General features: G+C 42.8%; 1 long non-coding RNA gene across 1 annotated transcript in view; it reads right to left on the bottom strand.

The window, feature by feature from the left end:
* Window positions 1-20,100, bottom strand: part of LOC120928553 — a 45,699-nt gene extending 25,599 nt beyond the window's left edge. Inside the window, exon 1 of the long non-coding RNA XR_005747222.1 lies at window positions 19,959-20,100. This is a non-coding gene — a long non-coding RNA (uncharacterized LOC120928553). The remainder of the gene's footprint in view (window positions 1-19,958) is intronic.
* Window positions 20,101-27,499: the final 7,399 nt, after the last annotated feature.

The raw sequence follows: 27,499 nt of genomic DNA, 5'->3' as shown, positions 1-27,499 counted from the left end.
TGTCCTGATGTACTGTGCCCCATGTGCCCTGATGTGCTCTCATGTGCCCCATGTTCCCTGATTGTGCCCTGATGTGCCCCATGTGCCCTGATTGTGCCCTGGTGTGCTTGTATGTGCCCCATGTGCCCTGATATGCTCCATGTGCTCTGATTGTGCCCTGATGTGGCCCATGTACCCTGATGTGCCATGGGGCACATGAGAGCACATCAGGGCACAATCAGGGAACATGGGGCACACCAGTGAACATGGGGCACACCAGGGAACATGGGCCACACCAGGGAACATGGGGCACACCAGGGAACATGGGGCACAGCACATCAGGACAGGGCACATGGCACATCAGGGTACAGGACATGGCACATCAGGGCACAGCACATCAGGACAGGGCACATGGCACATCGGGGTACAGGGCACATGAAACAGCACATCAGGGTACAAAGCCCAGCACATCAGGGTATATGGGGTACCCTGATGTGCTGGGCTTTGTACCCTGATGTGCTGTTTCATGTGCCCTGTACCCTGATGTGCCCTGTCCTGATGTGCTGTGCCCTGATGTGCCATCTCCTGCACTGTGCCATGTGCCCTGTCCTGATATGCCCTGCCCTGATGTGCCGTGCACCCTGATGTGGCCTGTTGTGCTGTACCCCTATGTGCTGTGCTCTGATGTGCCCTGTACCCTGATGTGCTGGGCTTTGTACCCTGATGTGCTGGGCTTTGTACCCTGATGTGCGCTGTGCACTCATGTGTGCTGTGCCCTGTGCCCTGATGTGCTGTACCCTGATGGTGAGTGGTCAGTGTGTAGTGTAGTGGTCAGTGTGCAGTGTAGTGGTCAGGGTTAATAATGCGTTCGCTGACACCAGTACTGTTTTTGAAGTTTGAAAGTTTGCATGCGGCCCCCCATGGGATATGGAAACTTGTCTTGTGGCCCTCATGTAATTTGAGTTTGAGACCCCTGCATTAAAGGCTCTATATAGAAAATATTGTATTAATGTAATGTACCCAGCGAGAGCCTAAAGTGAAACTTCACCCAAAAGGGGAATTATTTGCATCCCACCCCCTCCTCTTTAACCTTTGGCCCTTTTTTTGGGGGGTGAGTGGAAGGTGTCTGGTTTTGACAGCTACCTGCTCCCACTTATGGTCGGATCGCCTTGGTTTAGGGGCCTCCACAGAGTTTGATCCTGCATTGGGCACTTCCTATTATAGATTGACAATGTTTTTTCTCCTGTCTTCCAGTTGTGTTCCTGCACTGTCATATTGTTAATAGGGGTGAGGTTTGGGTTTGCTACTACCATGGATTTGAGGTGAATCATGTGGGATGCAGATTTGTGCTTGGGAACATTTTTCAAAACCATAATGCACTGCATGGTCTTTACCCATGGCAATCAGGTTTACAAGGGCCAATGAGATCTCATGTATACAGACGCATGAGGCCATACTGCGGGCATATTACAGGCATACCCCACTTTTAAGTACACAGTGGGGTTTATTTACTTAAGCTGGAAAGCGCAAACTCAGGCTTACTTTTGCATAAAAGGTTTTATTACCAAAGTTTAATTGAACAAGCTGGGGTTAGAATCTCATTGGATTCTATGTAGAAGTGAGCTTTAGTAAATAAACCCCATTGTGTACTTAAAAGTGGGGTATGCCTGTACTGCACCTGGGAAACACCGCTGCAACATACAGCTGCCAAAGCATAACGAATGGCTGTAGGTGGGTATACACTGTACTGTCCTTACCACATGCATGGGCACAAATCGCTGGACACAGCTGTATTTACACCTGTGCATATACCGTATATTGCAAATTAATAGATATCTAATTATTTTTTTATAGTTTTAGATTTTCAGAACGGAAAAACTATAGGATCTACTTGGTCAGACCAAGACAACTGCTTTAGTGCTCTTCACCCTTAGCAGGCAGGTACTTTTCAAGTAAGCTCTGAATGTGTGGGCGCCCAATTATCCCGAGAATGTAGGTGGCAGGCCACAGGCTGCAGACTAACAAGATGTACAATCAGGCTGACATCAAACTAAAGGTGCACACACAATGTCAAAAAGTTAAACATCGGTTCATCTTAATGAAGTAGATAATTAAATCATCCAGACATAGATGATGCCAAACATGTAGTCAGTGGTTAAGGAGTTTATAGCAGAAGATGCACAAACTATGCTTTAGAATAGAAAGGCAAATCAAAATTTGAGTTGGGGGTTCATATAAATATCTGGGGCAGGTGAGGTTGAATCAAGGTCAGACAAGCAAGTTGTGCAACAAACACACAATAGAGAGAGATGCATGAGTCAAACAAATAATAAAATGGGAACTGGACCTTTGGGTCTGGTGTCTTTAGTGGTAGAGACGGTACTTGGATGTGCTAAATTACCCCAGAAATTTCTTCTATCACCCCCCAATCAGCAGCAGGCACAGTCAGAGTTTTCATTAAAGTTTTCCTAGCTAAAATACAATGGGCTCCATTCACAAAAGCATCTTGCATGTGATATTTAGGTGTCTGGACACATTTTCCCTAAATATCGCATGCGATCCTGAAATTGTCAATTCACTATACAGTTTTGTCAGTAAAGACCGCATGAAAAGGGGTTAAAGTCAATTCACAAAAGGAAATAAATAATAAAATGCACACGGTAATTAAGCAGTGTTCCAGGTATGCAATATTTAAGGAATTTAAAAATATAATAGCCAATTTTGAGTAGTCTCTGCCTTTTTGGATCAGTCCTCTCAGCGGTAATGCATAGAAACCTTAATATGAAAATTATTGGGGTTGATTTACTTAACCACATGCCGACCGGGGCATAGCCAAAAGAATCTTGCTCCCGCATGCCCCCTGAAATTTCCATGACCGCCGGGTTCAGGAGACCCGGCACATCACGGCAAATGGCCGCTGGTAGCGGCCGTTTACTACGTGATCACTCTGTCAAATGATGGAGCGATCACAACAACCAACCGGCGTCACGTCCGGTTCCTCTCTCCCCTCTCTGTACCGATCGGTACAGTGTGAGGGGAGAGATCGTTTGCAGCAGCGATGTCGGCTGGATGTGTAGTGCCCACAGCGCTGCTCAGTGCCCATTCCAGCCTCTGCTATACTCTGCAATACATACTCTGCAATACTCATCCATCCATCCATACTCTGCAATACTCATCCATCCATACTCTGCAATACTCATCCATCCATACTCAGCCATACCCAGCTATACTGAGCCCTACCCAGCCATCCCTCCCATACCCAGCCATCCACATCCACGGCTCATCCATGCCGCATCATGTCGCATCCATGCCACTACAGTGCCTTAAAGTGTAATAAGATAGTCAAATTAGACTTGAAATGTATGCCCCTAGAACGCCTGCTGGTGTTCCCTGCATGTTGGGCCTCTGTATGTGGCCTCGCTGTGTAAAAGTCTCACACATGTGGTTTCGCCATACTCAGGAGGAGTAGTAGAATGTGTTTGGGGAGTAATTTGTGGTATGCATATGCCATGTGAGAGAAAATAAACTGATAATATGATAATTTTGTTAAAAAAAAAGAAAGAAAATAACTTGATTTTGCTAAGAATTGTGGGAAAAAATTGCAACTTCAGAAACCTCACCGTGCCTCTTTCTAAATACCTTGGAATGTCTACTTTCCAAAAAGGGGTAATTTGGGGGGTATTTGTACTTTTCTGGCATGTTAGGGTGTTAAGAAATGAGATAGACCATCAGTACAAAGACAGCATCACTTTCAAGGCACTCTGCCTAATGCATAAATGTATTCAAGGTATCGCCCCCCAATATCAATGCGAAAAAATAAAAGCTCACAACCCCAATCGCGTTCTGCGAACCACCAATCAAAATCTATTCCAGATACCCAAAGCCAGATACAAGTCCAAAGGAGATCGAAGATTTGCAGTCCAAGGACCTAGACTGTGGAACGCTCTACCAACCACCATTCGATTGTTGAACCACTTGGCCTTCAGGAGAAAGATTAAAACCCATCTCTTCTGAGGTCAAAGGGGTTTTTACTCACAGAATGGATACAGCGCCCAGAGGTGATTCAGTTCGCAAGTGTTGCGCTATATAAGTTTTTCACTCACTCACTCAGTACAGGTGTGATCAATTTTCAGAGATTGGCACCATAGCTTCTGGACTCTATAACTTTCTCACCGACCAAATAATATACACCAAGTTTGATTATTTTTACCAAATATATGTAGCAGTATAAATTTTGGCCAAAATGTATTAAGAAAAATTACAAATTTGCTAAATTTTAACAGAAACAAAGACATTTATTTTTTATTTATTTTTTAAAGAATTTTCTGTATTTTTTTATTTATAGCGCAAAAAATAAAAAACAGCAGTGATTAAATACCACCAAAAGAAAGCTCTATGTGTGAAAAAAAGGACAACATTTTTCATATTGGTGTTGTATGATTGAGTAATTTTCATTCAAATTGTAAGAGCACCGAAAGCTGAGTTTAAGTTTTAAAGTGGTTAAAGTACAACTTCGACCCCTTTCACACTGGAGCAGTTTGCAGGTGCTATTGCACTAAAAATAGCGCCTGCAAACTGACCCTAAACAGCTCCTCCACCGCTCCTTCCCATTCAAATGGGACACCCTGGCTATACCGCCGGCAATGCGCCTTTGCAGCGTTTTTTAACCCCTTCTCGGCCGCTAGCGGGGGTAAAACCGCCCTGCTAGCGGCAGAATAGCGCTGCGAAATTGGCGGTAAAGCATCACTAAAAATAGTGGCGCTTTACTGCTGACGCTGCTCCCGCCCCAGTGTGAAAGGGGCCTAAAGGTTTGGATAGTGTGGTTTGGATAGTGTGGAGGTGGATTCGAATACCTGTCAGGTTTTTATTGTTGTATGTGCCCCCATGAGGGAGATTCACCCTATATTTGTCCTGTTTAACATTATTTTTGAAAGTAAAAGAAAATCCCACATTTTGGGTTGTCCCGAGAAAAGTAGAAAATCTTCCAATGGGACACAGATGGCAAAGAAAAAAAAACTGACAGGGGTTACAACCCTCCCTTACTATATCCAAAATGAAAAAGGCTGTGCCTATAGTTCTACTTTTAGACCTGTGAAGTTTACAAGTTGCTCCAGAGCTTATTAAATGAGGTAAAGCTTTACTTTACAAAAATACCCAATCACATGCAAGGAAAAAAATAAATAAACATTTTCTTGCACATGATTGGATGATGGAAGTCAACAGAGCTCATTTACTAAGCTCTGGAGTAATTGCACTTGCAAAGTCCTCAGTATATGTACCTTTAGTAAATCCACCCTATCACATTTTATATTCAAGCATAGAGCTATTTTGCTGCATACCGCCCAATCACTCCAAACAACATACAATGTACATGCATATAGAGAGGTCTTTGGTTCAAATATTCGCAAGATTATGAATAGACAAGTATTCTTACAAAGGTGTTGAGCTGTTAGGAGAGGGGTGTCATCAATTTGAAGGTTTGACGGATGGATACCACAGTGACACTTACAAGAACATCAGAGAATGACAATGGCTATTCTATGACAAGAAAACACAGACCTGTCCAAAGATATAGCAATGAATTTGTCAACTATCACAGCAAAAAGGACTTTAAAGCAAGGTTTCTCAACCAGGGTTCCATAGGTTCTTCCATAGGTTACCAGGGGAAATAGTATAAAAAATGACAAACATATATAAATACCCTTCTTCCACCAAAAAAAAAAAAAAAAAAAAAGACAACATTGTATTTTATATTGGTGCAAGAAAGGTATGTGTGTATTTTTTTATTTTTTTTACTATTTTCATGCAATATTTGAGATTTATAACCACTTTAAAGCCCGGAAGTTGTAACTTCAACTGACAATTGCGCGGTCGTGTGCCGCTGTACCCAAATAAAATATGTGCCCCCCCCCCCCCCCACAATTAGAGCTTTCTTATGGTGGTATTTGATCACCTCTGCTTTTTTTTTTTTGCGCTATAAAAAAAAGACCGACAATTTTGAAAAAAAAATAATATATTTTTTACTTTCTGCTATAAAACATATCCAATAAAAAAAATCTAATTTCCTTGTCAATTTAGGCCAATTCTGCTACACATTTTTGGTAAACAATATTCCCAAGAAGCGCAAAAAGTTATTGCGCCTACCAGAGCTTTTTTTCTCAGAAAATAGGTGCAGGAACTCAACCACGACCCCGTTCAAATTTCAAAAACAGTAGAAGGGTCTTAAAGGGGCAATAAATACCAGGATTGCATTACATACAGAGTGCAGATTTCAGGGGGGGGGGGGGTTACACACAGAGTGCAGAGCTGTCATTAGTAAACACAAAAACCGGACTTCTGTGTTTACAAGTGATCGTGGTGAGCAGGCCCCCCCAAGGGTCTGAGCCAGAGGTGGTGGAACTGAGTTCCCCCTGAAAAAAAACCCTGGCGTCTACAAACTATATGATATATTTTTGGAATTTTTATTTATTTTTACTAGTAATGGCGGTGACCTGCGACTTATAGCGTGACTGCAATATTGCGGCGGACAAATCAGACATCTAACTGACACTTTGGACACTTTTTGGGGACCAGTGACACTAATACAGTGATCAGTGCTTAAAAATATGCACTGTCACTATACTAATGACATTGGCAGGGAAGGGGTTAACATCAGGGGCGATCAAAGGGCTAAATGTGTTCCTAGGGAATGCTTGCTAACTGTCTGGGGGATGCTTGTACTGTGGGAAGGCAGAGATACATGTTTCTGCTTAGCAGAAACACAAGATCACTGCCTTCCCTTATCACAGAACGGCGATCTGCCTTGTTTACATAGGCAGATCGCCATCCTGCCTGTGACTTATATGATCGGCGGGTCACGGCACACCTCAATGATTGGCTCCCGCTGTGTCCAATTACAGTGGGGGTGGGTCGGTGGCGGCTCACACTCACACCCCAGACCCACCAGTGCAGAATAACGTTCAGAGCGTAGAGGAGCCCCTGCCCCGCAGTAAATTTATGTGGGGCAGTCGGCAAGAGGTTAAACATACACTCACGACCCCTTTATTAGGTACACCTTGCTAGTACCGGGTTGAACCCCCTTTTTGCCTTCAGAAATGCCTTAAATCTTCATGGCATAGATTCAACAAGGTGTTGGAAACATTCCTCAGAGATTTTGGTCCATAGTGACATATGACAGCATCACACAGTTGCTGCAGATTTATCGGCTGCAGATCCATGATGCAAATCTCTCGTTCTACCACATCCTAAATGTGCTCTATTGGATTGACATCTGGTGACTGTGGAGACCATTGGAGTACAGTGACCTCATTGTCATGTTCAAGAAACCAGTGATGAGATGATTTGAGCTTTGTGACATGGTCCATTATCCTGCTGGAAGTAGCCATCAGAAGATGGGTACACTCAGGGCCGATCCTAGGCAGGGTCAGCAGGGTGCTTTGCACCCAGGCGCCTGCAGAGGTGGGGGCGCCAATGTATATACACACACGAAATTGCCTCAAAGAAGCTACTTGCAGGATATTTTTGGACGTCCTTCAAGTGCACTGCTCCAGTGTGAAAGCACCCGGGCTCTCACACTGGGATTGCAGATAAGGCTTTTTTCAGGCGCTATTTTTAACGCTAAAGTGCCTGAAAAACACCTCCAATGTGAAAGGGGTCTAATGGATCATCTTCTGTACTATTGTCTGCAGTCTCTGACCATCTCCTATACCTCCAGGTCCCAATAAAGTACTCTGCTTCTCTTCCTGTATTGTTTTTATTGTTAAGAGATCATGTAAAGATCCCAGGTTAATGAAGACTTCGTGGGGGGGTATCTCTGTGGTTGAGTCGTTGCCATAAAAACATTTGTAAAGGGGAGGAGTTAATAAAATTACCTCACCCATGTGGGGGCACCAGAAATATTTCTGCACCCAGGCGCCTGTGACCCTAGGATCGGCTCTGCTGTAGTTATAAAGGAATGGACATGGTCAGCAACAATACTCAGGTAGGCATTAAAACAATGCTCAATTGGTACTAAGCTGCCCAAAGTTTGCCAAGAAAACATCCCCCACACCATTACATCATTACACCACCAGCCTGAACCGTTGATACAAGGCAGGATGGCTCCATGCTTTCATGTTTACTCCAAATTCTGAACCTACCATCTGAATGTCACATCTGAAATTGAGACTCATCAGACCAGGCAACGTTTTTCCAATCTTCTATTGTCCAATTTTGGTGATCCTGTGTGATTTGTGGCCACAGTTTCCTGTTCCAGTGGAATAGACTTCTGTGGGGGACACTGTGTTCCTATTGTATAAGACATCTAAGAGATTTATAAAAAAATAAATACATGAAAATGGGATTTCTGCTTCAAGCCTGCATGGGCTTTTGATGGTGTCCACGATAAAGTAGGGTAATTTGGTTGGTTGCAGGCTGGTCGATAAGTTGAGCTGGGAATTTTCTTTGGTTTTGTTTAACATGCACCGCCTTTCCATGTGCTCCTGGCTGCAAAGGCCATTTATAGGTGGGGGTAGTGGCCATTTGTTTATACTGTTGGAATACTGGTGAGGGGAGGCACTGGACATCTTTTCTGCCATAGTGCTATATGCTTGGTGACCAGTACCTTTAGGAGATATGGACTCCCTCCAGGCTTACCTGCCCTCTTCCTATTCATTATAATGCATGCGCTTGTACTATGGAGGCCCTCAAAATTTAGATTGAGGACTGCAGATAACACTGGAGTGCTATGAAGTGGCTCTGCAGCTTATGCATGTATTTGCAAATGTGTGCAAACTAAAAGTGGTTGTAAAGCCTTAAAGCGGATCTCCCACGTCCATACGTTTTTTTTTTTTTTCTAGTAGGTCAATGGTTAATAGTAAAGATTACAACAACTCACTTATTTGGTGTCCAGAGTCCACTTTTTACCGATTCCATCTGCGATTTACACTTATATTCTGGTCGCAGCGCCATTCCCATTTTAACTGTGGGCATTGGAAGCCCACAAGCAGCCACTTCCTGGTTGCGCCGCTCAATCACCGCGCATGCACACTAATTACAGGGAGTAGCGGCGTCAACTACTGTGTTGCCATCACAATGGCAGGCGTCATTATGCAAAGTTACCGCCCCGTTGTGATGTAAACACAGCATAATGTAAAACCTCACCACACACAGCTCACTTCCTGGTTTGGAAATCACGCGAGATTTGGTATTAAAGCTCCGTAATGAACACTGGGAGCTATGATAGAAGCTCCCAGAGCACACTGCGTGGTACGGGAAGTGACACAATGCCCGAAGAATACCTGCAGTTGGGCAGACCAGAAGCCTCATCAAACTAAAGGTACTGTACAGATTTGAAAATTAAAAACCTCAGTTTTAAACATTTTTAATGTCGGCAGTACAAATAGGCTAATGTTGCAATTAGGGTGGAGCTCCGCTTTAAGATTTTTACCTTAATGCATTGTATGCAGCAGGACTCTGGAGCGAACCAGCATAGGTGCCCCCCATGGAAAACAGCTTTCCCTGAGGGCACCTGATGAAAAAGAGGGGCCTGGATCCCTGGTGGGGGACCCTAGAAGAAGAGGATCGGGGCTGCAGGTAAGTATGGGCATGTTTGTTATTTAAAAAAACAAAAACTATCAATTATAACGACTTAAACTCTTGTTTTTAATGCATACTGCTAGACAGGATAATTTGGTTGGTTTCAGGCTGGTCAGTAAGTTGAGCTGGGAATTTTCTTTGGTTTTGTTTGAAATTATAAAATATTGCTTGCAGTTGTGAGGCTAATTTTCCAACTGTTTATAACTGTGCTATGCAATGTTTACAGACACGGCATAAAACTGTTTTTGTATTTCCCACGGGTTAACGTGAACATTCTTGATCAAGCACAATGGAAACTTTAAGCCACTATACAGGCATAATGGAACTAAACAGACTATCCTGCTGCTATGGCTTAGCATATCAGCACATCCAGGAAAGTAAAAATGTACCTGTGCATTGTATTTTGAAAATGTTTCAGACCTACTGTAGTATTGCATTCTTCTATCTTTGTTGACATTTACTGTCAGTACTGGGAGGTTAGGTTGTTCTAGAAAACTACGGTAGGTTAAAATATGTTCTTTCCTTCAGCATTACAGAATATGCCTCTAAATGGCACCCTGAAACTGCTATATCATTCGATTAAGGATTTATGAGCTATGATTTAAAGTGTAAGGCCAGCCAAAACTTTCTTTTTTCGTTTTGAATTGAGAAGGGGAAGGATAGATCCTCTGTCAGGTTTTTGTTGCTGTCTGTATCCCCACGGGGGGGGGGGGGGGGATTCACCCTCACTCCTGGTGATTATTATCACTGAGATAGAAAGTGTGGGACATCTAAACATTTTGATCTGTCACAGTAACAGGTGATGATGGTAAAACTTCTAATAGGTAAACCTCTTCTGGTGACAACTGTCTAAGAGGGGATATTCTGTTGTTTTGGTGAGATATCCTCTTACTTCAGGAAATAAAGAGAAACCATTGTTTACGCTTAGGGATCTATTTATACAAAATTAGTCAAATTAATGTGACATTTAAGCATTTTCCTAACTGTGATAATTTCTGACCGTTTTAAAGGGTTTGTAAAGGATTTTTTTTTTGTATCTTAATAGCTTCCTTTACCTTAATGCAGTGCTGTTTTCATGTCCTCATTGTTTGTTTTTGCTCTCAAGTTGCTGTAATTCTTCTCTGATCTCCACACTTCCTGGTTGTCTGTTTCCTGATAACCACAGTGCTGGGAGCTTTCTCTCTGTGGTCACTAATCAAGGAGGTGTGATTACTGTGTGTCTAAAACCCCACAGCACCAATCAGTTTCGTTTTCCAAACCATCACTGCCCTGTATTGGCTCTGTGGCTCTGTACATCACAGAAGCAGAAAACAACATGCAAAAACGAAACTAGAAACTACAGGTACATTATATGATTGATTTTTATCTATTTTTAATCGTTTTTAAAAGGAATCAGTTAACTATTATGTCTCTATACCCTGTAAACAGTCATTTCAGCAAAAACATTTTTTTCCTTTACAACTCCTTTAAGTTTAATACAGTTATTTTCTATGATCGGCAGTTCCATATAGTGGCTAGAAAGCAATATTTTTTTCTGAAATGTCTCAATCAGAAAAAATATCACAATATGGCGACTAGATGGAGCTGACCATTATGGGAAATCACCAGTTTAAGTAAATTATGGTCAGAATTCATCACAGCTACTGTAGGCAAATGTTTGTTACATTTGTCCAACAATTTTATTGTACAGTAAATAGATACCTTAAAGCAGGGGTCAGCAACCTTTTTCCACTTAAGGGCCAGACTCAATGTATGTGAATGCATGGAGGGTCGCGTTCACCTGCTAATAAATGAAGATAATAATCGGGACCCCTTTACATTACACAGCCCCGCACCTCTAGACCCCTTTACATTACAACCCCCCCCCACTGCCTATTACACAGCCCCCCCCCCCATTTTAATTTCTTAAAAATTGTGCACACTCTTGGAATAGCGACAAACTGACGTACTTAAAAATCTCCATGGGCGGTGCTTTTAAAATGTCTACAGGCTACCAGTTTAGAGTTACAGGGGAGGTCTTGTGCTAGAATTATTGCACTCACTCTAACGATTGCCGCGATACCTCACATGTGTGGTTTGAACACTATTTACATTTGCAGTTGCGACTTACATATGCGTTTGCTTCTGCGTGTAAGCACGGAAGGATGGGCACTTTTAAAAAAAAACGTTATTTTATTTCATTTTTTTATTTTTACCCTGTCCCCTTAAAAAAAAAATCTGATCACTTTTATTGTTGTCAGAAGGAATGTTAACATGCCTTGTGACAGTAATAGGCAGTGCCAGGTACTCTTTATGGAGAGATCTGGGGTCTATAAGACGCCAAATCCCTCCTTTGCACTTAAAAGCATTCAAAACGACAAGTTTGGCTGTTTTGAATACTGTACTTTTTTTTTTAAATGTGGTACCTTTAAGTCTTCTGTAAACCGGATGTGTTCTCATGACATTCCGGTTTACTAGAACCGAGACCGATCAAAGCCAATTCCAGCCTTGTTGTTCGGGGCTCCGGCCAGCTGGCGGACAAGCTAGCTGGTCGTCAGGGCCTCCCGGTGGGGGAGGCTTTCACAAGAAAGCCGAACAGGGTTAAAATATCTGTGGTTCCGGGTGCACATGTATTCATCACGGGCACTGAGAGGCTGGACATTTAGCGGGCACGTAGGTTGCCGACCCCTACCTTCAAGAGTATTATAACCAAAACTTTTTTTTTGTTTGTATAGAGAAAAAATGGGTAAAAGCTTTGTCAGGTTTATTCTTTACCTTCTGTCTCCCTATTGGGAAGTTTTGCTTTACTTCCAGTCCTAGAGACGCAACAGGAAGTGAGGAAATCCCTGAAAATGTAGGAACATTTCCTCTCACCACTTGTTCTTAGTGACAACTGTGAAATGTTGGATTTGGATTTTTTTTCACTTTTTGTCTATCTTAAAGTGGAGCTCCACCCAAAAGGGGGCGTTCCGCTTTAAGCACTTCTCCCACACCCCCGCCACATTTGGCATGTCATTTTTTGTTGAGGAGGGGGGAGCGGTTACCTTGGCAACCCAAGCGGAAGTTCTCCTCTCCCCCTCCCTCACTGCAGTCCTCTGGGACACGTCATAGGTTCCAGAAGACTGCCAGACCATTAAGCAGGTGCAGCGAGACTCCCACTGTAAAACTGCAAGCTATTACAGCTGGGTGCCCACAGTTGAAATGCCGGCGCCAGGGAGAGGAGAGGGAGACAAGCAATGGATCAGGTGACCACATCGCTGGATGCTGGCACAGGTGAGTGTGTGTTTATTAAAAGACAGCGGCAACACTTTTTGTAGCTGCTGACTTTTAATAAATACAAAAATGCTGACTTTTAATAAACACAAAAACGCACTCATAATCTGGTGCAGCTGTCCATGGTAGCCAATCGGCTTCTAACTTCAGCTTGTTCAATTAAGGGTTGCCAATAAAACCTGGAAGCTGATTAGTCTCTGCGCAGAATTGGCACTCTTCAGCTTTAGTAAATCTCCCCCATAGAGGTGGTTATTTAATTTAGCAGGAACACAGATGACAAACAAAACCCAACAGGGGTTCTGATTCTTCCTTGATCTACCCAAAAGTTGAAAAAAGTTTTATCCATACATACACTTGAAACACAGTAAGGAACAAAAAATGCAATGTCAAACTTCTTTACTTCTCCTACCTACTCTTCATTACAGTGCATAACAGTTTCAGAATCGCCTATTTTCTATTAGTGGTACATGTAGCATCTAGGATGTTCTTGGCTAGAAAATTATTTGATCCCCTACTACAGTAATACTGAAAATATGTATAAAGAAAATCCATTGCTGGTTATCATCCCTTTAGTTATTTAAAACAATTTAGGGATACCGTATTTTCCGGAGTATAAGACGACCTTTTATACCTAAAAGTATGCCTCAAAACTCGGGGGGTCATCTTATATGCCAGTACCTGTATGCAGAGTCTCAGTCAGACTTCGGGCATCCATTGTTTAAAAGCCACGCCTCCTCCTTGTGCTGTTCCATGATAGACGAACACTCAGTTTCCCAGCAGAGCCTCTGTTCAGTGTTCCGCCTATCACGAATGTCCTCACGTCCTCGGACTAGAGGACATCCATGATAGGCGGAAAAATGAACAGAGGCTCTGCTGGGAAACTGAGTGTTCCGCCTATTATGGAACAGCACGAGGAGGAGGCGCGGCTTTTGAACAATGGATGCCCGCAGTTTGACCGAGACTCTGCATGTCAGGGATAAGGTATGGGATCGTCGAGGTGAGGAATGCAATGGCACAGTGAGGAATGCAATGGCACAGTGAGGCATGTAATGGCACAGTGAGGCATGTAATGGCACAGTGAGGTATGCAATGGCACAGTGAGATTTGAAAAAAGCTGAAAAAAAAGCCTGTTACTGTCAGCGGTTCTTCCTGTCAGGAAGGGGGTCGTCTTATACAGCGAGTATATCCCAGAACCAACATTTTAGCTGGAAAATTAGGGGGTCGTCTTATACGCCCAGTAGCCTTATACGCCGGCAAATACGGTACATGGTGAAAGAAAAGATCATAAAATGTGGATTAACTAAAGTGTTCATTCCCACATATTAAAGGTTTGTACACATGAATATGCACCAATTCTAAAGCATAACTGTACAACACATACAGTTGCAATAAAAAGTATATGAACCCTTTTGGAATGATATGGATTTCTGCACAAATTGGTCAAAAAAAGTGATCTGATCTTCATCTTAGTCACAAAAATAGACAATCACAATCTGCTTAAACTAATAACACACAAAGAATTAAATGTTACCATGTTTTTATTGAACACACCATGTAAACATTCACAGTGCAGGTGGGAAACGTATGTGAACCCTTGGATTTAATAACTTGTTGTACCTCTTTTGGCAGCAATAACCTTCCACCAAACGTTTCCTGTAGTTGCAGATCAGACGTGCACTACGGTCAGGAGTAATTCTTGAACCATTCCTCTTTACAGAACTGTTTCAGTTCAGCAATATTCTTGGAATGTCTGGTGTGAATCGCTTACTTGAGGTCATGTCACAGCATCTCAATCGGGTTGAGGTCAGGACTCTGACTGGGCCACTCCAGAAGGCGTATTTTCTCCTGTTTAAGCCATTCTGTTACTTCTATGCTATGGACCGTTGTCCTGTTGCAACACCCATCTTCTGTTGAGCTTCAGCTGGTGAACAGATGGCCTTAAGTTCTTCTGCAAAATGTCTTGATAAACTTGGAAATACATTTTTCCTTCGATTATGGGAATCCGTCCAGGCCCTGACGCAGCAAAGCAGCCCCAAACATGATGCCCCCACCACCATACTTCACAGTTGGGACGAGGTTTTGATGTTGGTGTGCTGTGCTTCCTTTTCTCCACACATAGTGTTGTGTGTTTCTTCCAAACAACTCAACTTTGGTTTCATCTGTCCGCAGAATATTTTGCCAGTACTGCTGTGGAACATCCAGGTGCTCTTGTGCAAACTGTAAACGTGCAGCAATGTTTTTTTTTGGACAGCAGTAGCTTCCTCTGTGGAATCCTCCCATGAAATCCATTCTTGTTTAGTGTTTTACGTATCGTAGATTCGCTAACAGGGATGTTAGCATGTGCCAGAGACTTTTGTAAGTCTTTAGCTGACACTCTAGGATTCTTCTTCACCTCATTGAGCAGTCTGCGCTGTGCTCTTGCAGTCATCTTTACAGGACGGCCACTCCTAGTGAGAGTAGCAGCAGTGCTGAACTTTATCCATTTATAGACAATTTGTCTTACCGTGGACTGATGAACAGCAAGGCTTTTGGAGATACTTTTATAACCCTTTCCAGCTTTATGCAAGTCAACAATTCTTAATAGTAGATCTTCTGAGAGTTCTTTTGTGCGAGGCATCATTCACATCAGGCAATGCTTTTTGTGAAAAGCAAACCCAGAACTGGTGTGTGTTTTTTATAGGGCAGAGCAGCTGTAACCAATACCCCCATCTCATATCATTGATTGGAGTGAGGTGTCAGCCAACAGGAGTCCAAATAGCTCTTGGAGATGTCATTAGTCTAGGGGTTCATATACTTTTTCCACCTGCACTGTGAATGTTTACATGGTGTGTTCAATAAAAACATGGTAACATAATTTTTTTGTGTGTTATTAGTTTAAGCAGACTGCGATTGTCTATTGTTGTTAATTAGATGAAGATCAGATCAAATTTTTTGACCAATTTGTGCAGAAATCCATATAATTCCAAAAGGGTTCACATACTTTTTATTGCAACTGTATTTTAATTGTAATTTTGGGTAAATTGGATGGGAATTTATCCCTGCTGGATCTATAATGCTGTCCCTTCAAAAAGGAAATCTTCCCTACTTGCAACATTGACTTCACAGCCATAGGACCAGCAATGAAATTAACTTCTTGCATCCCTTCTAAATGATGTGTTCCACATATATTCTTATGGAAGAGGTGGAGATGTCATTCAGGTGGTGTCACTCACTACATTCTTTGTTGATAGTTCAAATGAAGACTGCACAGAGAGGAACCAGAGAACTGAGGATCACGGCAATGATAATGAACCTACAGAGGTTGTTTTTCTGTGATAACTCTGAGGCACATTAATGAGTTTGATGGGAAAACTGTGTATAATCAGCTACCGGGGATGAATCTGGGGAGGAAGCGAGGTCCTGGGAAGTGTGCTCTGTTTCTGGACAGCCTCCAAATGAAAGACCTTTCACCCCATAGTGTTAAACATAAGAATTCCAAAGCACACCAGTACTAACATAAAGGTTTACTTTCATCTTCTGAAATATTTGCTGTGTATCTCCATTAACTTACTGAACATTGCATTGCTATGCCAATACTTTGCAATGACAATAATAAATGCTAAATAAATTTGAGAAAAAAAATGAACGCAGCAAAACCGCCTTATAAATGCTTTATAAACTTGCAGATCTTTCTGCTCCAGATGTGACTAATAATGGAGTAGAATGTCAATCACTGATTGACTTACACTTCTGTAAACTCGTATACAAATAGAAGGAACAGGAACATGGCAGCTAATGAACCATGTATTGATGAGGAAGGAACAATATCATGGCCATCACTAGACTCTGGCACTTGGGGCACACAACCAGGTTCTCTTGCTGGTTAGCCAGATCTAGAAACCAGTAACACCAATGATCTATTAAAGCGGTTGTAAACCCACGATTCATTTTTTATTTTTTTTCACCTGAAAGGAAAAGCCATAATGAGCTAGTATGCACCGCATATTAGCTCATTATGAAATACTTAACTCGGAACAAGGTGAAGAGAACTTACCTGGTCCACGCCGAGAGAGATGTCATCTTGACTCGGCGTGTCTTCCAGGTATCGCCGCTCCAGCGCTGTGATTGGCATGCGCGCGGGAGACTTCAATTCGGCAAGGTCCGGTGGCTGCCGGTCCTTTAGCCGAGGATCTCCGCTGCGCATGCGCCACTGCAATCAGCGGTGCATTGCGGGGGGAATATCTCCTAAACCGTACAGGTTTAGGAGATATTCTTTATACCTACAGGTAAGCCTTATTATAGGCTTACCTGTAGGTAAAAGTCATAAAGCGGGGTTTACAACCACTTTAAGCTTCCGTTTTACCACCAGACACTCCTGACTATCAATGTAAAGAGATACTTTTCTCACAGACCACCAACAAAAGATGGCATTTCTCTGCAGCCACCAAAGAGGAACTTCTCTAATTTACATGTCATCTTTTATTATTCTATCAACACTTCAGCTCTGTTCAACTATTTGCTTAGAATTAATATTATGTTGTACTCTGCTACTTCAGCTTGTATCTGTCAATATACCTGAAGAAGGAACCCAGTGTTATAAAAAACGTTACGTTTTTAATATGTTAGTTACTAAAGGGTTCATTTTTGGCTTCTCTGCCTCTGCATACATTTTACAATTTAAAAAAAATGATCTCACACTACAACCAATTTGCATAACTATTTGCAGTACCCAGAGAAGAAGCTTGCCTTTGACAACATGCAGATAATGAAACTTAAATAAGTTTAAAACAATAATTTTACCCTCTGCAAGGGTAGTATGAAATTAAAGTAAATGCAGTTTCCACACCAATGTAACAGGAACTGCACCAATGGCCAACAATGCAATGGGGTATTTTTACACCTACTGTCTATGTAAGGAGGTACTTCTCCACTTACTTCCAACGTAATAGGGAACTTCTCCAACTGATCATTAACATAAAGGAAAACGTTACCACTAATCATCAATGTAAGGTGGCTTCACTACTTACCTTCAATCTAAGGGTCACTTCTCCCACTGACCATCAATGTAAGGATGAACTTCACTTTTGGCCACCAATGTAAGGAGCACTTCACCTCTGACTTCCAATACAATGGTGGTACTTAACCACTGACCACCAATGTAATGGGGCACTGCTCCAACTGATCATCAATGTAAAGGAAAGCCCTACCACTAATCATCAATATAAGGTGACTTCACTACTTACTTTCAATCTAAAGGCTCATACACACGGTAGGACATCCAACAAAATTTCCCTTGGATTTTTGTCCTAATTGATTTGTCCTGCCACACCCATAGCATACACACAGTCAGACTTTTCTGCAAACTTTTCTAAAAGTTTCCTAACATCACATGTTTTTTTTTGCTCTTTTCTGCTCTTTACCGCCACCCTTTGGTTAACTTCTGCTATTGTTTGTTGCTTTTAACATTGGTTTTGAGCATTCGTATTTGCACTTTGTCCAAAAGTTGGTTGGATTGCTGTACACACGGTCACACAAAGCACCATCTGACTTTTGTTGCCGAAAAGTTGGTCCGTTCGCAGACCCAACTTTTTGTTGGATGAAACCAGAAAAAGTTGGTCTGATGGAGCGTACACACGGTCGGACAAATTTGAAAAGTTGCAGATTTTGAAGTTGGTTGGCCAAAAGTCCTACCGTGTGTACAGGGCTTAAGGGTCACTTCTCCCACTGACCATCAATGTAAGGATGAACATCAGATTTTGGCCACCAAAGTAAGGAGCAATTCACCACTGACTTCCAATACAATGGTGGTACTTAACCACTGACCACCAATGTAATGGGGCACTGCTCCAACTGATCATCAATGTAAAGAAAAGCCTTACCACTAATCATCAATGTAAGGTGGCTTCACTACTTACGTTCAATCTAAGGGTCACTTCTCCCACTGACCATCAATGTAAGGATGAACATCAGATTTTGGCCACCAAAGTAAGGAGCAATTCACCACTGACTTCCAATACAATGGTGGTACTTAACCACTGACCACCAATGTAATGGGGCACTGCTCCAACTGATCATCAATGTAAAGAAAAGCCTTACCACTAATCATCAATGTAAGGTGGCTTCACTACTTACTTTCAATCTAAGGGTCACTTCTCCCACTGACCATCAATGTAAGGATGAACATCACGTTTGGCCACCAAAGTAAGGAGCACTTCACCACTGACTTCCAATACAATGGTGACACTTAACTACTGACCACCAATGTAAAGTTACACTTTACCACTGATCCCCCACAATAAGTGGGCATTTCTTCTTTAAAAATCAATGAAAAGGGGTGCTAAACCCATTGCCAATAAAAGTTGGAACCTATTTACTCACCACCAGTTTAAAACAATGATCTGACACTACAACCAATTTCTATAACTATTTGCAGCAACCAGAAAAGGAGCTCTGAAAACACACAGAGAATGAAATTTAAATCAGTTAAAAAAAAAAATTTACACCCTCTGCAAGAGTAATATGAAATAAGTAAATGCAGTTTCTACACATTATCCATCTTGCGTATTAAAACTTTGATGTTGTTTCGGATACGAGTTATAGAATGAACCTGTTAGGTGATAAATACAAGAGTTGTTGTCTAATTGTAAAAGGTGTTAATTAGTTTCACCCCACCTGTGATTTGGAACAAGTAGGCAGGATGACAGTTTGGACTATTCAGCCTTCACTGGGTGCATACTTGTTCTGGGTCTGTGACTTACTAGCCTCGTTATTTTAAAGTTATGCCAGCATTAGCAGCTCCTATACGTCTCTCATCACAAGGTACCTTGAATACACTAAAAGTTTTCCTTCTAAAGAAGAGTGCTGAAAAAAGAAGCAGCAGCCAGGGCATGGTTACATCCGTTACAATTAGTTATTCCCACTTGTAAGAGTGACTGAAGCATCATCATTCAGGTGAGAATCTACAGCTGAATATTCAACTCATTTTATCCAGGACACTGCAAATAAAGTAACTGTGACAATATTCTAACCTACTTTTTTTCTTTTTACATAACTTAAAAAGTTTACAGCAGATGTACATTATGTAGTGCCTACTAACTTTTCAGCTATTAGAAATATATATATATATATATATATATATAAAAAGCTATAACAATAGTAAAAGCAGGACTTACTCCAGGGTGCTTCTTCACCTGCCTTGAAAATGTTGAGAACCTCCACCACATTTTGTCTCAGTAGGATCTCTGCTTTGTGCCTCTGACTCCTGCCAGCAACAAGTCCCTGTCCAAGTCTTGTTAGACAGGGATATTTAAGGATGGGGTGAGAACACAGGGAGGTGGGTGTATATAGTATATTTGCTGCCTTCCTCTCTCGTATCCCTCCTCCTACACCTCTTAACATAATTTTGTTAATGCATTTGAAGGGAATGTAATTCAATTATTTGCCTACTATTTCATTCTTAGTGTAGATTATGCTACACATAGCCCCTGGTCTCCCTGTGTGTATTGATCTTTCTCTTCCTATTGCAAGGATCATTAATTACTTTGCTGTAATTTCTGTGGTCTACTGTACGTGCATTCTGTAGTATCATAGACAGAGAACATCACTTGACCCCCTATTGCTCAGCTTTACTTTGATCAGTTCTCGATGAAGGCAGACTTTTATAAAATGCCTGGATAGCTTAACCTGTTGGTCACCATATCATTCTGCTCACATACTGAAGAAAGTACATATGACTCGTTTTTCAGAGCTTACTGCTGGGAAGATCAATATGAGAAAATCCAATACAAAATTGGAAGAATATGGATTGTGCAGCACCTTAGAGCAGGCTTGGTTAGTCCATATACCGTGCAAGCTTACACGTGTGGTTTTCCTGGCGGTAAAATGTCCACCGGGAAAATAGAGGGGAAAGCCGAGAACCCGGCAAGAAAACTGCCATGAGAGCTTTGGCCAGGAATCCCGGCCGTGGGCCAGATTCAGATAGATCAGCGGATCTTTAGATCCGCGTAATCTGTCTGATTTAAGATCCGCCGCCACAAGTTTTAGTGGCAAGTGGGTAATTCACTAAACACTTACCTCCAAACTTGCGGCGGCGTATCTTAAATCCCCCGGCGGAATTCAAATTCTACGGTTAGGGGGAGTGTAGCATTTAAATCAGGCGTGTCCCCGCGCCGATTTAACTGCGCATGCGCCGTCCGCGAATTTTCCCGGTGTGCATTGCTCCCAATGACGTTGCTAGGACGTCATTGGTTCTGGCGTGAGCGTAACTTGCGACGAGCGGTTTTGTGAATCGACATACGCAAACGACGTGAAAAAAAAAAAAATTCAACGCGGGAACAACGGAAATACTTAACATTGGCTGTGCATCATAGAAGCAGGGGTAAGTATACGCCGGGAAAACACTTACGTAAACGACGTAAAGTGACTGCGTCGGGCCCGCGTACGTTCGTGAATTGGCGTATCTCGCTGATTTACATATCGTCGCCGTAAATCAGCGAGAACTCCCCCAGCGGCCATTTTTAAATTGCAGTTAAGATCCGACGGTGTAACACAGTTACACCTGTCGGATCTTAGGCATATCTATGCGTAACTGATTCTATGGGCCAGATTCACAAAGAGATACGACGGTGTATCTACAGATACACCATCGTATCTCTGACTTACACTGGTCCTATCTATGCGCCTGATTCATAGAATCAGATACGCATAGATAGGACTAAGATCTGACAGTGTTACACTGTGTTACACTGTCGGATCTTTTTTTAAATTTAAAAATGGCGCCGGGGGCGTTCCCGCTGATTTATGATAAATAATATGTCAATCAGCGAGATACGCAAATTCACGAACGTACGCGGACCCGACGCAGTCTTCTTACGACGTTTCCGTAGCGGCGTACCCGTCGTATACTTACCCCTTCTTTTATCAGGCGCAGCCAATGTTAAGTATAGCCGGCGTTCCCGCTTCGAATTTGAATTTTTTAACGTCGTTTGCGTAAGTCGTTCTCGAATACGGACGGACGTCGTTTACGTAAGCGTCGAAACCACTGACGTCCTAGCGACGTCAGTGGGAGCAATGCACGCCGGGAAATTTCGCGGACGGCGCCTGCGCATTGAAATCGGCGCGGGAACGCGCCTGATTTAAATAGTACACTCCCCTAGCCGCGGAATTTGAATTCCGCCGGGGGATTTAGGATCCGCCGTCGCAAGTTTGGAGGTAAGTTGTTTGTGAATTAGCCACTTGCCTCCTAAACTTGCGGGAGCGGATCTTAATTCACGTAGATCGAGCGGATCTATAGATCCGCTGCGCTACGTGAATCTGGCCCTATGAATCAGTCACATAGATACGACCGGCCTAACTCAGACATACGACGGTGTATCAGGAGATACACCTTCGTATCTCTTTGAGAATCTGGCCCTGTGTGTATGCTCCATCGACACTGCCTTGCAGTGTTTCCCGTAGGAAAGTATTAGTAAATCTGGCAGAAAAAAAACAACAGGAATCCCAACAGGAAAATAGGGAGCAGGTTCTCTATTTTCCCGTCAGGATTCCTGGCTGTTTTCCTGTCTGGAAAACTGCGAGGAAGCATACACACGTCCGGCCAAAAGCTCTCCTGGCAGGAAAACCGGTCGTGTGTACGGGGCTAAAGGGTTAATTCACCTTTACCAAAAACTGCCTATGGAGATAAGGGGTGACTATAGATAAAAACAAACTGTGTAACTTTGACTGAAGTTGAATAACACCCCTGTTATAGGTGTAGGCCATTTATGTACCTCCCGAATTATGACTTAAAGGAGTTGTAAAGAAAAAAGAAAAATTGCCTAAAATTAATGTCTGCAAGGTAGACAGACAGAATAGTGTAATGATTCTGTTAAAAAACGAGTAAATACCTATTAAATTCCTTCATCTATATCACCTCCGGTGTTCTAGTTTCTGTTCTCTCATTCACTTCCTGGTTTGCATCGCTCGTTCATGTAAGAACTACATTTCCCAGTATGAATTGCGGCACGCCCAGTAATTCACACCATCTTGAAGTCTCTAACACGTAGAGAGCGTCCTGCTGCACAGATGTAGTTCCCAGGAGGGGGCGAGCACGTCACTGACCACCGCAGTAAAGCCTCCCTTTACGGTGGTGAGTTACAATCACACAAGCAGGAAGTGGACAGAGAAGAAATAGAACAACTTTTATGCAAAAACGAACAATGAGGAAGTGAAAAGAGGAATGTCTGCAGGTAAAGGATACTTAATATGATTTTTTTTTCCTTTACAACCCCTTTAAAATCTCCCAGAGATTGCATCATTCCATCCTACCTGACAGCAGCCCATTAATTTCAATGGGCTGCCGTGAGAGAAGGGGGGGGGGGTGTAGGTATGGCAATGGGCTGCCGTGTCTGCATTTCCTGTAGAAAAAGGTGCTTGTAGAAAAAGCTGCTAATTTTTTTTTTTTTTCATGCATGGAGTTCCATTCAGACTGAATGGCGGCACTGTGTTTTTTTCACAGCAGCGCATTTTCACTGTGGGTGGTTGCAGGTGCAGGAATCGCTGTGATTCCCACACCTGCAGGCACACGTGTGCACCAAGCATAAACCAGTATTAAAATGATTGTAAAGTCTTGTTTTTTTTTCTTTAAAAATAACGAACATATTATACATACCTGCTCTGTCCAGTGAATTTGCACAGATCAGCCTGGATCCTCCTCTTCTCGGGTCCCCCGCCAGCTCTCTGGGCCCCTCCGTGCTGTCGAGAGCCCCCACAGCAAGCAGCTTGAGCTGAGCTACACCTCCCTGTGTCCATTTAGACAGGGAGCCCTGGTTCAGCCCACCCCCTTTCTCTCCTGATTGACTAACTGACTTTGATTGACAGCAGCGGGAGGCAATGGCATTGCTGCTGTGTCTCAGCCAATGGCTGATGGACTCGTGGACATCGCTGGAGGAAGATCGGGCTCAGGTAAGTATTAGCTGGGCTGAGGGGGGTTGCTACACACCTTCTGACTTTACAACCACTTTAAACCTAAAACCAAAAATGTATTATATTACAACTTACCAATCATTAGATGTGGTGGCTGCATTCGTTTTGTTTTGTTTGTCTTTTTCCCCCTGCTTTCACCTGGTGAGACGCAACTCTGGAGGAATGAGGACAGGAGGCACAGCAGACAGCAGCATTGTCAGTTTGGTGAGGAGGGAAATGTTAAATGCGTTAGCAGATTTAAAGACACTAGCAACTTGAAGCTAAACACCAGCTCACACTTTATAATCAGTTAATGTTTTTCTTCCTTTTGGGATAAAGGTTTTACATTAATAAATAAAAGGTAATCATTTCATTTACTCCTGACAGTGTTATTTGGTTTGTCTCTTCCCTGTAAACTGATGCATTCTGCTGGAGAGCTTGAGCTTGTGAAAAACAACCATCTTACTGGCTGGATCACCAGATGAAAACAGAAGAAAGAAAGCCTAAAGAAGAAAACGAATGCAGCCATCACATAAGAATCGGTAAGCTGCTATATATTAAATGTTTGCTTTTGTGTTTAATACTGCTTTAGTTAAAGTAGTTGTAAACCCTGAGTCCCCGTACACACGACCGAGTTTCTCGGCAGAATTCAGCCAGAAACTCGATAGGAGCTGAATTCTGCCGAGAAACCCGGCCGTGTGTACACTTTCGGCCGAGGAAGCCGACGAGTTCCTCGTCGAGCCAAATAGAGAACATGTTCTCTATTTCCTCGTTGTTCAATGAGGAAAGTTGGCTCGCCGAGATCCTCGGCGGCTTCACACAGAACTCGACGAGCAAAACGATGAGTTTTGCCCGTCGAGTTCCTCGGACGTGTGTACAGGGCCTTACAGATCACTTTCACCTACAGGTAAGCCAAGATTAAGACTTACCTGTAGGTGCAAGAAATATCTCCTAAACCTACACGGTTTAGGAGATATTTTCAATTCTCCGTACGGCGATGTCTTCCGCACATTCGCCGGTGTATTTGGTGCATGCACACTCTAGAAAGGGCACGCTGTGCTGTTTCAAGCTGGGTTCAGGCTGTGACTGTCGGCTCCCGCGTACATGCGTGGGAGTGACGTCACGCGACTTCGGCCAGTCACAGAGTTCGCAGCCCCGGAAGGAAGAGGGGTGAAGAATAGACGCTTCCTACAACAGGGAACAGTAGTGACATCGCAGGCTTCGGTTTCAGGTAAGTGACACCCTGGGGGTTATTTACTAAAGGCAAATCCACTTTGCACTACAAGTGCACTGCAAGTGCACTTGAAAGTGCATATGAAAGTGCAGTCTCTGTAGATCTGAGGGGAAGATCTGAAATGAGGGGAAGCTCTGCTGATTTAATCATCCAATCATGTGAAGGCTAAAATGCTGTTTTTTATTTTCACTGCATGTCCCCCTCGGATCTACAGGGACTGCACTTTCAAGTGATTTTGCAGTGCAAAGTGGATTTTCCTTTAGTAAATAACCCCCATAGTGATGCATAGTAGCCCATTATGCTTTACATTTGCAAGGAAACAGAGGGCCTGGGCAGCAAAAATAAGAGTAACCTGGACAGGGGGCAGCATATACAGGATCCGACCCCTCCATTTTCCTCCTGCATCCTCTGAATGCCATCTCCTCCTCTCCTGCCAGCTTTCAGCGGTTGCAGAAGGAAAATGTAGGGGGTTGGTTACTGTGTATGCTGCGCCTCCTGTCCAGGTGTAAGACCTAAATGCAGGGGTTCCCAACCTTTTGAAGAGTGATGGCCACTTCAGCAACTTGGTAACAATGTGGGCCACAATGAGTGGAGCGGGAAGATGATCCGCTCATAAGGACAATCAATTTTTAAGGACAGATTTCCCTTTTTTATGTTACAGCCAATGACCATTTTTTAAAACTCTAAAATGAGTAGATGTTTCCAATGGGGTGTTGAAACCACCCACAGATAACATACCACAAAGAAGTCTCTACACCATGTGATCATACTTCTGCTTGTATAATTACCCTTATCTAGTATAGCACAGCTTTTCCCTTGAGTGGGAAAATGGAAAATAGAGTTAAAGGAATACATTTCTCTTTAAAGGAACCCATTAGGAGAGACTAATTGTTTAAAGTTGCAGGCTTTGGGACTGTCACTGCCTAATGAAGACTGACTAAAGATGAGACTTTGCAGACTCCTCTGGATGTTTTAATAGGTGGTGACACCAGAATGGAGATGGAGAGATGTCACACACAGGTTGCCATGCGCAGAAGTCTTTTTAGTAAATGTATTTCAGAGGGTTAAAGGGTTTCCCTTCATCTGGGCTACAAAAGATTACATGAAAAATAAAATGAGTACTGTATTCATATTGTACTTGCAAAGCAGAACTAAACACAATCAACAATAAAATGGATGTAAACCCTCACATATACCCAGTGAAGTGGACAGCCGCAGATGATACACAGAGATAAAACAAATCCTCCTACATACGTTTTACATGTATATCTGCTGTCTTCAGCTTTATATACTGTTTAGAAAGTGCACGTCCTGTTAGAATTTTCTCTTCCTGATTCATCTGTGGGTGTGGATTCTTGCCATACACTGGGAGACAGCTGAGGAAAGGCACACACACCCCCTCCACATAGGCAGAGACTTGCAGAGCTGTGCTGTGAATAGACCAACTCTCTGCTAATCTATTTATAACGCACACCCTGACACAAAATTCAGGCTGGTTTTATCACAGTTGTTGGAGAACTTGTCAGAAGTTATCATGCTGACAACAGAAGCAGGGCCAGATTAAGAACATCATGGGCCTGATGCTGAGGATTTTGGTGGGGCCTTTTATAAATAATAAAAAAAAATTAAAACAATTTTTTGTTATAACAAATTCAATTAAAGAGAGAGAGAGAGAGAGAGAGAGAGAGAGGATGAGAGAGAGGTGAGGGGTAAGGGAGGGAGGATAAGATAGAAAGGGGGGAAGAGAGATTGAGGATGCGCATGACCATGCGTGGGAATGACATCAACGCAAGGCAAGGGACCGAAGGCACAGAACCCAGAAGGACGACTGGACGAAGATGGAAGCTCCCAGGCCCCACCAGATTGATCACAGCGCAGCACTGGAGGGCTCAGTCTGACAATTTAAGTGTACCCTAATGTGCTAATATGCTGTGCATACTTGTACATTATGGCATAACCTACCTCAGGGCCTCTAAAAAGTAGTAATGTTAGTTTACTATCGCTTTAATATCACAGGATCCCAGGAGCCTCTCATGGGGCCACCTACTGACCCGGTGGCCTTTGTGCAGTGCATAGTTGCCAACATTTCAAAAATATTTTCAGGGACACTTTTTTTTACAAGTGCTATATTTAGAGTAGCTGTGATCCCCTGTGTTCCTCTGTACATCACAGTAGTAATCACAAAATTAAATGAGTACTAATAAAGGGGCAGAACAAATATGAGGACTGAGATTTACTTTAGTTGAGCCAACAAAAGTGTGCCCATTGTAGAGCTGGAAACATTGAGGATATTCAGTATAACTCTAAAGAACTGTTTTTGTGGATAAGAGGCATAGGGGAGGAGTATGGATGGTATAAAAGTGGGAAGTATGTGCAGTTGAGGGAGAGGAATGTGGAGGGTCTAACAGTGGGCACTATGTACAGGAGAGGAGTGAGGAGGGTATGGCAGAAGGCACTATGTACAGGAAAGGAGTGTGAAGGGTATGACACTGAGCAGTATGCACAGCAGAGGAGTGTATGCCAGTGGGCAGTATGTAC

Source organism: Rana temporaria, chromosome 2 (genome assembly GCF_905171775.1).
Source record: "Rana temporaria chromosome 2, aRanTem1.1, whole genome shotgun sequence".
Lineage (NCBI taxonomy): Eukaryota > Metazoa > Chordata > Amphibia > Anura > Ranidae > Rana > Rana temporaria.
The sequence above is the reverse complement of the archived record's forward strand: the minus strand, read 5'-3'. Positions and strand labels throughout refer to the sequence as shown.